Source organism: Trachurus japonicus, chromosome 10, assembly GCF_045865225.1.
Source record: "Trachurus japonicus isolate A0001 chromosome 10, Traja_1.0".
NCBI classification, from domain to species: domain Eukaryota; kingdom Metazoa; phylum Chordata; class Actinopteri; order Carangiformes; family Carangidae; genus Trachurus; species Trachurus japonicus.
In genome coordinates, this window is record NC_140916.1 from 28,947,842 (window position 1) to 28,961,079 (window position 13,238).

At 40.4% G+C, this 13,238-nt stretch overlaps 2 non-coding genes across 2 annotated transcripts; both read right to left on the reverse strand.

The window, feature by feature from the left end:
• Nucleotides 1-6,586: 6,586 nt before the first annotated feature.
• On the reverse strand, nucleotides 6,587-6,668 carry trnal-uag (transfer RNA leucine (anticodon UAG)). The gene has a single exon. It is a non-coding gene; the product is annotated as a tRNA-Leu (tRNA).
• A 1,755-nt stretch (nucleotides 6,669-8,423) lies between these two features.
• trnal-aag (transfer RNA leucine (anticodon AAG)) lies at nucleotides 8,424-8,505 on the reverse strand. The gene has a single exon. It is a non-coding gene; the product is annotated as a tRNA-Leu (tRNA).
• Between the last annotated feature and the right edge of the window lie 4,733 nt (nucleotides 8,506-13,238).

Here is a 13,238-nt window from a genome sequence, read left to right on the forward strand (position 1 = left end):
AGGTGTGAATATTTTTGGTAAACACAATCTAGTCCAGAAACATACATTTGTTTGAATTAATTTGAACCCAATCCACGTAGCCAGGTGCGAATGGACACATTGTATGGGTCTTTCAGCAGTGGTGGATGAACTGAAAAGACATGATTTGTCCAAAGAAGATGCTTTGTTGTTGAAGAGATTGGTATGCATGTCACTTGTGTCACAAATGCACATTTAACATTGATTTACAGTATGTGTATTCACTGCATGTCATTCATATCATCAATACATATTATGCTGGTGGGTGGCACTCTTCATAGCATTCTTTTTTTTTCAGCAATTGCTTTTATAATTGCATGAGGGCACACACAATAGGCACATGTCTGTCCCCTTTGTTGTACAGTAATAAAGAGAGGGCGGTAAATGGCTACAGAAATCATAGTAGATGAGAATCTATTCAGCAGGTTATTGTATGTTTCAAAACACGTGAAACTGACATCAGATGAAATTGAGGCAGATGAAGACAATTACAAGACAAGAAAATAGAGCAGCTATTTAGTCTCAACATGATTCAAGTTAACATTCAAATGGCAAAGAATCACATCTATTCCCCACATAGTGTTCTTGCAGGCTCATTCTCAAGCGTCATTCCCACCTTGGAGCACTGACATTCAGCACTGAACACTACTGACATTCTTAGAGGATTAACAGCACTTTGACTCACTACGACAACCCATCTAATAAATGGAGGAGTGAGCTCATTCAACAAAATGGTCATATCCCCTTTTTTGCAAACATGGACTTAAAAAGACAAACAAACAAAAAAAGGCATACACACAGATTGTTTTTCATTTATTTATTAAATATATAATCTAAATCTGATAATCAAGAGAGGATATGTCAAATTATTGTATAGCACACACTATTGTGGATGCCTAGAAACTCTCTGGAGCATAAAGTTTGCATGATGAGGACCTTTTATTTTCACAACAAGTAGTTCTGTCTGATTGGATGAGCTACATAAATCTGGAGAATGGCTCCTTTTGCTTTCACTTGTAATGCACAAATGGAACCGGAACCGATTCACATGATGAATTGTCTTTAAAAGAGTCAGCAATCAAACAGAGATAACTCATGACAGGGAAAGGTTTGGAGAGCAGTGACGGTGAAATAAAAAAGGCAAAGTTGCCGCCTGTGAAACCAAAAGAATGAGCTGAAAGGCCATATAATGTTTATTATTAATGGCCCCTGTTAAATTACAATCTGATCCATCCATCTGCTCCATTGAAAAGCTTAAATGTTTTTCTGAGCCCTTGAGGGACTAAAAGTTTAGGTATACACTCTATAAAAATGTAAATTTTCGTATCAACAATTCATTGACATTTCGGAAAAAAATATCTGCTGAGGAAGTCAAGAGGGAAAAACAAACATAATTGGGGCCTTGAAAAAGTTTTAGTTTTATAGCAGTTATAAAATATATTCTGACAAAGTGCAAAAAATTAATCACTGGGGTCCACCTATAAAAACATTAAAACTCATAGGGCAAATGTGGTCACAGTCCAGAGAAGTGATGCAGGGAAGTGTTGCTTTTTCCACAAGCTTTTCATCAACTGTCTAATATTCACACATTAAATAAAATTAATTACCATCAAACCACACACTGAGAACTCATTGTATTTTCATTTTAATTATTTTATTTTTTACTCTAGTCACAAAGATGGCAGTGACCAACCAGAGACAAAGCCAACATGTTGTCCTGTCCACGTCTTCTGGGCCCCCACTCACAGCCTGGAGTTTAGGTTCGCTTCTTACGGGGTGTTCCCACCAAACGCGATGACGCTTCATCGCGCGTCGAGATTACATGTAAAGTCAATGCAAACACGCGATTAGTCGCGTCATCGCGCCGGGCGATGCGATGGACGCGATAGCGCGACGCGATGGACGCGTTGGCCGCGAAAAATCGCCTCCATCGCGTCGCCCGGCGCGATGACGCTTCATCGCTCGAGTTCAAATAATTGAACTTTTGCGGCGAATTCGCGTGAAGACGCGCCGCGACAGCCTATCAGGTTTGAGATCGTCACCGACGTGCTGACGTACGGACGTACTGGTGTTCTCTTGGCAGTTTAGTCAGAGCGAGTCTATTGACAATATTAGAAGTTTTCTGGTTTAGTTTAGTTTATTATTCAGATCCCCATTAGCTGCTGCAAAGCCACAGCTCTTCACTGTTGCTTTTCCGGTGCTGTTACAAACGTTTCTGATTTGGAGATTCGGACCTGAAAGCCCGTTATCACTGCTGTTTTCAACCAGCGGGCGCTGCGAGCCGGCCGCCCCGTCCCAAAGCACTCAACAGGCGGTCAGTCACACAGTAGTTCACGGAGCCGTCTCCTTCTCCTCCTCCTGCAGCCAGAGACCCACACCGCTGTTCCTCTCCCATCTACAGGGACAGGAACAGTGCAGCGACGGTGGTTATCTCAGCCAGAGAATGAAATAGTGGGAGAAATGTTGTTGTTTGGGCGGGCTCGTCGCGCGACGCGATGCCGCGACGAGGCGTTTTTTGCATATTGAACCAGCGTCAAAACTGGAGCGTCTAGCGCGACGCGATTTCATTTGACGCGCGATTCAATCGCGTTCATCGCGTTTGGTGGGAACACCCCGTTAGGGAGTGGTTTTGTTGGCTCAAAGACTCTTTCTTAATATTGATGCATCATAGTTGCATCTAAATACTTTGGGGAGAATATTTCTGCCTTGCTGCTTATCTTTTTCTCAAGGCCGCTTACTAATCACAGTTCTTGTTGATATTCTCAAGGCTTCATTTTATTTTATCTATTTTTTTTCCTCCACAGACTAATTTCCTTGTGTCATCACATTATATTTGTGTTCAGAGCATTTGAGCTTGAGCTTAAGACTTTTGATTGCACTTCTTGATCCAATACGCAGTACCTCACAATCAGGCCTCTTTTCTTCTCCTCCATTACACAGCTTCTTGTAAGGCTCTTGGTCTTCCAGTCCCAGAGTTAGGGCTATTTCATCATGGGCAGTTTAAAAGCCTTTGAGTTCTTTGAGCAACTTTGAGCTCTTCTGTTTGTTATTGAAAAGCCTCATCTTTTCATCTAATGGCCCCTTCTCCATGATGCAAACTTCCGTTGAGGTTGTGGCATCTTCTAGAGATCTTTTAAGGTCCATTACAGCATAGTTACGTTCAAAGCATTGCAGGATCTTCTACTTTTTGACAAAAGGTCCTCTCAATTTCCAAGTCTCTTACTATATTCTGCATTGCTTCTTCAGTAGGGGGAAGAGAGTACATCTTAAATATTTTTTACCTATATGACCTGTTACATACATTCATACTTGCTGCACCACTGCATGAGTGCCTGTTTACAAAATGTACTTTCTCTCTTGTACACTGGCACCACTCCCCCACCCCATAACATGCCCTGCCGACATGTCTACGCATCTCTCTCATTCTCTCTGTGGGCCCATTCAAATTAGCATAATGTCTTTACTAAGTATGATTAGTAGGACCCCATAGACCATCAATAAACAGCTTCTCAACACAGACCCATAAATGTTACATGAACAATATTGCTCAAGCATGTAAATGAAAGTTTCAGATTCTCTCACCTTCTCTCGGTTTGGTGTATGTGTTAATGTGTGTCTATCACTGCAAAACCCTGATTACCTCTGTCAGCCTGCGCCTGTGGTCCAACTATTCACCTCATCCAGAGGCTGCATTTCAGTGGATTTGACTTATTTTATTTCTCCTTCTTTTCTTGTCTTTTATTTGTCTGTATCAGTGCATATACCTGTCTTATGCACTCTCTGTTGGTCTGTAACTATCTTCCCTTTACTCCCTTGGTTTCTTTATACATTTTCACACACCCCTGTCTCTGTAATGACTAGCTGATGATTCATATCAGCAGCTCAATGGGGCAAGGAAAGGCATACAGCTACTGTCATTACATTTAAATACAGAAAGGAGGACTGCATATGTGGGGTGAGGGGTGTGTGTACGGGGGGTGGGTGGGGGGACAGTTTAATGATGAGATGAGAAAATTACAATAGACAGGGATATGGGAGCAGAAAGGGAGAAAAAGATAGAGGTGACTCACATGATCATGTATTTAAGAACAAGGCCAAGTGTGCTTGACATGGACCTAACAGTATACAAAGAAAATTAACTTTTTTCCCCAAAAAACTCTAAAATCCCTTTCCACTGTCTATTCCCATCTCTATGTGCTTTATTAAATATAATTTGCACTAATACAATTATAGAAGTCACAAAGCAGCAGCATCATTTTGATGAAATCTCCAGGTCTGTTTGAAGTTTAGTTGTTTCATTAATATAGTGTCTGTCACAATCACCTGAATGCTAAGACGGCAGTGGCAGAATTTCAATTCACACCACAAACGAGACAGTTAATTCTGCATCCACACCAATGTGTCATCATTTTAAGAGAGTGTTAAAAAAATAATAATAATAAACAGTGCACAACAGTGTATTCACTTCAGATAAGATAAGACAAGAATCTTAACAGTTGTTGCATTCATGAGGTAAAGACTACATGAGCTCCAACATCTTCAATCACCTGAACATGGTTTAGATCAACAAGCATCATGACCCCACCAAACTTCTGTTGCACCAGGTAGGAAAAAGCATGTAAAACACCCAAGAAAGTATTTAAAAGCTATGATGTGGAAAGCACAATGGAAGAGAATGAGTAGAAGAGGGCAATGCAATGAGCTGAAATGGTAGAAATCGTCTGAATAGGAGGTTCTCTGGTGAGGAGAGCAGAGGTTATTGAAATAACAGTAGAGTGAGTTTAATGAAACAACACACGCAGATAATGAATGGATGCTTTCTTGAACTGTGACACAAATAGAATTTGCTCAGTTGTCATGGATCTCAGTGGTAGTTCTCATTACTATTGTTATCACCTCTGTCGTGTCATGGAAATGTCATGTCTGTTAATATGCATTGTCCTCTGTGCAGTGTGTGTCACTTACATTGGATGAAAGCAGGAAGTCAGTGAGTAAAAGTTTTTCTAAGAGGTGCTGATGAGAATTCACTATATTTTATTGCGCTCTAATTTCTATCAGAAATTACAACAAATCTGAGAGAATGCTCAGACGAACACGCAGTGAAATAATAAAGCCCGAGTTCACCTCCAACTTCATTTTATAATGGCCTTGGTTCAATTTGAGCGGTCACACATCTGCAACAAATGCTGACTGCTGCTGAAAGTCCAAAGCACAAAGACGTGGAGGGAGAAGTGTTAAATAGATCTCTACATCATTAAGGCCATAAATGACAGAGCTGCCACATGGCTCACTACAAGAGGAGCCAGACGGGTGGGGGTGGGGGGTGAGAGAGGAGGGGAGGGGAGATAAGAAGAAATGTTTACGGACCTTTTTCATTTTCCCATCATCCTTGGCGTTAGAAACTAGAATATACACAGTCAAAACGCAGTCAACAAAAGCAACAAAAACATGTTATTACAGCTTAGTGAGATTCACAATAAAGTCAAATATATTTATATTTATACATACACACAATTAGCAATAATCTTATGGCACACACCAGTATAAACACACCCACACAGTGTTACCTTACGTTGCAGTTCATCTTATTTCAAAATGACCCTTATTTATTTATTCATCAGAAAAAAGACATACACAAACACATACTCTGATAAAACATTTTCCACCCAAACTCTATAATGAGTTTTCTGTGTGATCATTAGATGGTTTGCTACATTGCCTTTCCAGCTCACAGGAACCTGTTGACGTATGGATCTCAATTAAGTGTGGTGGGGGCCAGTAATATGTATGAGTACACGTGTGATTACAATTAGACATTGTCAGGATAATGATACAAGAAGTAAAGGCTAATTTAACTCTGAATAGAGAAAAAAGACAGCAGGGGAAAGAGAGCAAGATCAGAGAGATCAGAGTGGAATGATAACTGTTGGGGGAGCTGGGTAATCACAATGTCAGAGAGAGTGGAGGGATTAGAAGGAAGGAAAAAGAAGCAGTGAAGGCATTTCAAACAAATGTAATTGTTAGTAAAATACAAAACAACATTTTTAGAAATAATTAACAGTTGTGTCTTAAGTCTCACTTAAAAAAACAATAGGGAAAGGCCCACATCCTCCATCCCCAAATCATATCTATACATAGATCCATGTTGTTTAGTTAAATTTTTTTTTTACTGTATTGGAGGTAAAATTACGCAATGTGGGGTCATTACAATCATTACCACTATTTTGACAGCCCCGCAATCTTTATCAATATGGATCAATATCTAAAATTAGGAAATCTGACACTAAAAATGCATATTTTAAAATACAAATTCATTTTTTAGGGAGCAGACTACTTGCATCTTAATATTGTAGCTGACACATTTGCCTTGCAATCATTTACAAAACATTTGTGAAGTTCATATCAAGGGGATACAGGGCCATGAACCCACCATCAGACTATCATATTGAGAGGAAACAGAGAGCGGAGACAGTCAGAACCATTTTAGTATTCAGACTAGAATACAGTATAGTCACCCAATGTGAATGCTAATCTTACAGTAATGACAAACAATTGGGTAACATGATACTGGCAGTGGTGGGATTTGAACCCACGCCTCCTTAGAGATTGGAGCCTAAATCCAACGCCTTAGACCACTCGGCCACACTACCTGTACAAGTAGTCTACGTAGCCTACTCGCTCTAATGTTGACCATTACTGCTGAAAACAGAACTGTGCATATTACAGGTCTGTATTGACTTTAGAGGTTTTAGACTTTAGAGTCTGAATGCCATGGAACCCACACCTCCATGGAGCCACTCTGCTCAGGGAGGGTGTCAGACCTGTGGTTTTCAACACTTGAAGATTAATAAGGCATATTGCAAGTAAGAAGTACAAAGGAACAAGAGAAAACAACACACGCTTTGATCAAGGATATTTGTTTTGCACTTTCCAACATTAAGGCAGCATGTGTTCAGGGTGAACTAACACAACCAAAGATCTGGCAGCACTGGAGCCTTAATCCAGCACCTTGGACCACTCGGCCACACTACCTGCGAAAACGCCCCATCCTTAGTCACCTAAACCGGGAGTTGAACCCTAATCACACAAAAATGCAAACGCTGCCCTGCATGCAACAAAAGATGCAGGAAATGTGATAAACACACATAAAGGTTCACAGAACTAGCAGAGGACCTAGGGGTGGGCGATATGGCAAAAATATCATATCACGATTTAAAAAAAATAAAATAACGATCTCGATTTTATCATGATCTTAAATCGAAAATTGAAAAACAGACAATTTAGGTCAAAGAGTCTTTCTGAACAGATTTTAATGGGCTCTATGCACAGCTCCACTACTTCATGAATTTAAGGCAGCTCCTTTATTTCCTGTCTTACATTATTGGACAAACTGATTAATCCAGGTGTGCCTGAGTAGTCACAATGATCAGACACACCTGGATTAATCAGTTTGGGAGCTGCCTTTCAGAAATTCAGTAAGTAGTGGAGCAGTGCATATATATATATATATATATATATATATATATATATATATATATATATAGCCCATTGAAATAGCTGCAGTTTTGCCAACATGTGCAAGTAAACATACTCTGATAAAATGCACTCTTGCAACATAAAAGGTAGCTTTTATTTAGGAGGGTGGTTGGGGGTCGTTAGTCGGACTATCCGGTGGGGGGAGGGGGAAGGGGGGCGCGTTCACGGTAATTTGAACACTGTAGCTTACAATTAGCGCGATATAGCGCATTAACCATTTATTAGCGGCCAAGAGCGACCTATCCATGCGTCGTGTGTGTCTCTGTGTCTGTGTCTGTCTGTGTGTGTAGGCTACGTACGTGCGGTGCGCCCGCACGCAAGAGAGACGGCAGGTGGAGAGATAGTGAAACACTGTTTAAAAAAAAAAAAAAGCGACCAACTCCTGCTTTGGCTTTCAGCCATGGCAGCGGCTACCGCTACACACACAAACAAGGAGGCGGGTAAGAAAGCGCGTCACTGCCCGTAATTCGCTATGATTGGTCGGTCAGGTTGAGGACGTAATACGTCTGGTGCGTCGGTGCATCAGCATAGAACTGCAGTTTATAGAATGTGCCCCAGACGATCCTACGATCTCTGCACTTTGGGAGATCGTCTACATGCTCTAATCACTTCACGATCTAATATCGTCATATCGCCCACCCCTAAGAGGACCTCTGCTATTCTGCCCAATGATGATGCCAGACTTGTAGTTTTCAAACCTTGAAGATCGGTAAGACATACTTCAAGTAAAAGTACCAGGTAACAGGTAAAAACAAAAAGCAAGATCTGATGTCTTAGTTTTACACTTTCCAATATCAGAGCAATAAGCAGTCTGTCTCAAGAACACTGTTCCAGTTCTTGCACCACGCACATGGGCAAACTGCAGCAATTGGCAGTGGTGGGATTCGAACCCACGCCTCCTGAGAGACTGGAGCCTTAATCCAGCGCCTTGGACCGCTCGGCCACACTACCAGGCCTCAGCCACTGTATGTGAACCCTGCCAAAACATGCAGGAAATGTATACATAGTTAAGAAGAAAATAAGGCTACTAAGAGAAGTATGTCTGTTAGATTTAGTTATCCAGGGGTTGGGGGTTGTTAAAAGTACTTAGACAAAGAGAGAGTCAAGTTCAAGCTTCTGTTACAAGTGATGGAGGGGGAAGGGAAGGCTCTCAGAAATAGCAGAGGATGGTTTTGATCCATCAACGTCTGGGTTATGGGCCCAGCATGCTTCCACTGTGCCACTCCGCTCTCAACAGCATTGTCATCACCCAACATGTACCTTGTGAAATTTTAAAGTTATACTGTGTGGATTATGGACCCAACACTTCATCTCTGCCACTCAGTGAGGATGTCTTGACTTGTAGTTTTCAACACTTCAAGATTAGTAAGGTATACTTCTAGTAGAAATAACAAGTGAAAACATAAAGCATGTTTTGATTATGGATGTCTTAGTTTTGCACTTTCCAGTATCAGAACACTATCTGAGTCATTGCACTATTTCTATGGGCAATAGCAGCATTGATCTGAACCCACGCCTCCTGAGAAAATGACTGGCAACAATTGTTGCTGGTGGAACCCGTTTAATCTTGTTTAAGATAGACCTTCTTCCCCAGATGAAATTTTAAAGTTGTACAACTGTGTGGGTTACAGAGACAACACTTCATCTCTGCCACAGTAAGACATACTCCAAGTAAGAAGTACCAATGAACAGAGACAAGGAAAGAGTGAAGTCAAGGGAAGGTTCTCAGAACTAGCCGAGGGTGGTTTCGGCCCATCGACCTCTGGGTTATGGGCCCAGCACGCTTCCGCTGCGCCACTCTGCTCTGGTTGAACATTAATGTACCCAGTTTTTGTGACTTAACTGGCTCCTACACACATACTGAATATCAAGTATATTTAAAAAATGGGTACAACAAAGAGTTTTTTTTTTCTCTCTCCTGAATTCAAAAACAGAAATAATATTTAAGTGAATCTGAGGCATGAAATGTCTGGTTTTGACTACATCTAAAAGTGATAAACTGTAAATAATGTGCTTAAAAAGTGTACCAGTTATGCCGCTTTGCATCTATTGTTTGTGTTGTGCAAAACATAGAGGTTGACTAGAAAAGTATTCACTGCATGAATTCCCCATAGGTTACTACTCCCATGTGAACAGAGCTTAGGACAGATCCGAATTTGGTCTCACCCTCTCCTTCACTTTCTGCCTGCTGGGAGCTGAGCCTCAGCCTGTGATTGAACAAGTCCTTTTTACCACTTCCCTGAGCCTGCAGGCACCTCCGCTCACGCTGCTGCTTCCTACCATGAAACTGCAAACACACTGCACTGGAAACTGACACCTCAGAGATGTGGGGCAGACTGGAGAACAGCCGCCTCCATCCTTGTTGTGATTTGAGTTTTAGAAATGCTCTGTAAGTGATGATTGTATGGTTATAAAATAAACGCTCTGATGCTGAATTATTCATCATCTCAGAGGATTTTTAATGTGTGACCTCTTAGTTGTGATTGATTGCAATCATGGTCCTGATTGATGACAAGAGTGGCAACACTGAACAGTGAGAACCCAGGAATTAGGTGCAATTTGCATAATTTTGCCTGAAATATGTTATGTACTCTCAAAATCACAAGTAATTACATTTGCAGAAGACATAAATAATGTAGCAATACAAGTTAAAATGACATTGCTTAATATTTCACTACAACTAATTCTGTCTAGACAGGACTTTAGTCACATATATGGAATTCTGGGGGCTGCCAGGCTTTTCTGAGCAGGTGAATTTGACAGATAGCTGCATTGATTTCAACACTGCAACCATGAAAAGAGGGTTTGGAGTCAGGGAGGAGAAATAGGTAAAAAGAGATGGTGCAAAAAAAGAAGGTTTAAACTAAATGTCAGAAACCATTTCCTCATATTTGAATAGTGAGTATTTAAACTTAGCCGTGACAGTGTCATCATTTTTACACCTAAGATTTCCCTCTGAAATGTACTGCATCAAGCGTAAATGTTACAGTAATGGTACACAGCAAACTGCAAACTATATGAAACTGTTATTTAACACTGATTTTCCTGTGTGGATTTGACAGAAAAAAAAATGTGTCTGTATTTACAGCAACAGCCCAGAGGACCAAATTAATTTTCTCTAGTTAATTTTGGCATGTTGTGCCAGTATGTGCCAGTGATGGTAAATCCACTGTGAACCGTGGTGTCCCTCAGATATTTGGCTCCAAGCTAATTTACATAAATTTACATGTTAAATAAGTTGCCTCAAAAAACAACAACATTATGCAAATTCTCAAAAAAAACTAATTATTAAACTGTCTATTTTTTCGGTTTAAGTAAAGCCAAGACTCATTTCTCTTAAGTTACTGCCATGTATTGTAGGTCACTGCAGCAATGGACTGTCATTTGTTTAATGCGACTAGACACACATTGTGAATAACGGATGGAGACATGTACTGGATGTATATGGAGTGCAGAGGAAGGATATACCAACAGTGTTTTCTGTTAACTTAGGGCAGCACCACAGGAACTGAAATGTACAGCTGATACCGGTTCAGGTCATATAGCTGCTCAACTAATCAAACATCAAAATTCACTCTTCTTTTGGCTCTTCTATTAACTACCAGTCTGCTTGTGTATTTAGCTTTTGCTAAAACATCTTCTCACTGCTGCTTGCAACAATGGGTAAGAAGTAAAACTTTGGCAAAATAAATATAAAGTTTTAGGAGAGTAGTCAGACTGAACCTGAGCTTTAAAATGAGCTGTCAGGACATCTGTAACTTTGTGATGTCACAGATATACAGTCCCTGAACTCAGCCACATACCCATCTTCTTTCTACCACCTAGCTTGTATATTCTATGTTTATGTAATCACTAACAAAACAGTCAACCAATCAGAAGAGAGGCTCAGAGCTTCGTTGATTGGCTAACCTACCTGTTGACAACAGAGCTCGATGAGAGAAGCCTGCAGAGATGTAACACTACATTAAAATATGTGTTCTTATGGGTCAACACTTGAAATTAAACACATGAATAGTGTAAAAGCTGGGACCTCTATAAGAAATAAGTGATTTTGTGACACTGTTGGGTTGGAGGACTTGTTTGTATTAACAGTTCTGAGAAAAAAACAAAACAATGAATACCATACCTGCTAACATTCCATTTTTATACTGTATTTCAATTGAATCTCTCAGCCTCATCCTGTTGTGTTTCTTGCAGCACATTTGTACAGCTTTGATGTCGTTATATGGATCCATATCTTTGATATGTTAGGAAATGTAGTATAACCACCACCGTATTTATAGGTCACCTGAGAAAATTAGTCAAAGACGTGTGATGAAAAGTACTTTGTGGTCTTGTTCTCTCATGCTCTACTTGTTGTTATGCCCTGTGTGGTAAACACATGAAGCTTGTGGCAGTCTGCCCCATTTTCCATGTTTTTTTAACCTTATGTGTACCCCACTCCAGATAAAAGCTTTAGCGACAGCACACATGTGTTTGTAACCGTTCTCTGAAAGCCATGTTACACATGAGGGTGTTTGTCAGGGTGAACGTAGCTGTTGAGGATGAACAACAGACACACACAGAGAAATACATCTCCCCCATCCACATAAATCCCTGCAGGCAAGCAGGCAGACCCTGCATGTGTGTGTGCATGTGTGTGTGTGCGTGTGACAGCATGCTGAGCGTCACGCCGCTGTTGGGCTATTCCCGGGGAGAAATGCAGCAAACACACACAGTAGGCTTGGAGGTTGACTCACTGAGATCTCCAGCAGGGATTTGGCCTGCCGTTGTGCAGACGTTACCATCTACTTCCTCACAGCACTTAACATTTTTCAGCCAAATGCACACACTGGTAAGGGTCACATATTAATGCAGAAACTATTATGGGTTTACTAACAATTTGGGGTAATAAATAAAGTCACTGCAGCAACAAACAGCCATAACATAACAAGGTAACAATATGGGAATTTGACTGTGAACAAATGCACCGCTGGTTAGAGGTGTGAAAATATGCTATTACTGTAACAGTTTCCATTAACATCTATGACCAGGAGAAATATGCCAAGCTTGGATACATTTCTGTCATTTCTTTCAAGGGTCTATTGAGAAGAAGAAGAAGAAGAAGAAGAAGAAGAAGAAGAAGAAGAAGAAGAAGAAGAAGAAGAAGAAGAAGAAGAAGAAGAAGAAGAAGAAGAAGAAGAAGAAGAAGAAGAAGAAGAAGAAGAAGAAGAAGAAGGGGGAATAAATAAAATAAATAAATGAAAAACTCAAATAAAAACAAAACTTAGCAGAGGATTTATTAAGGTCAGGCGAAGCAAAATTGGGCCGGGCATTTTTCTAAAGTGCATAATGAAGGTGCCATTTACGGCCATGGTTTATTAAGTGAAAGATAAAACACTTGTGGAAAGTGTTCAATATGAAAAACAACATCTGTATGTAAAAATGTCAATTTCCATGCTTCATGAAATAGATGAAAGCATTACAAAAATAACCACGAGCCATATGTAACAGCAGCGGCAGCAGGGAGATACACAACATGTTCAAATATGTATCACATTTGCATGTCTACTGAAGGCATCGCGTGAAAGCATGAGCTATAGTGCCATTAAACCTTATCAGTGTACATGGCACCTGTGTAAATGAGCATTAATCTTTCATGTTTTCAAAATGTGATGTCTGCTTTGAGTGCCAGTCTGAAGATA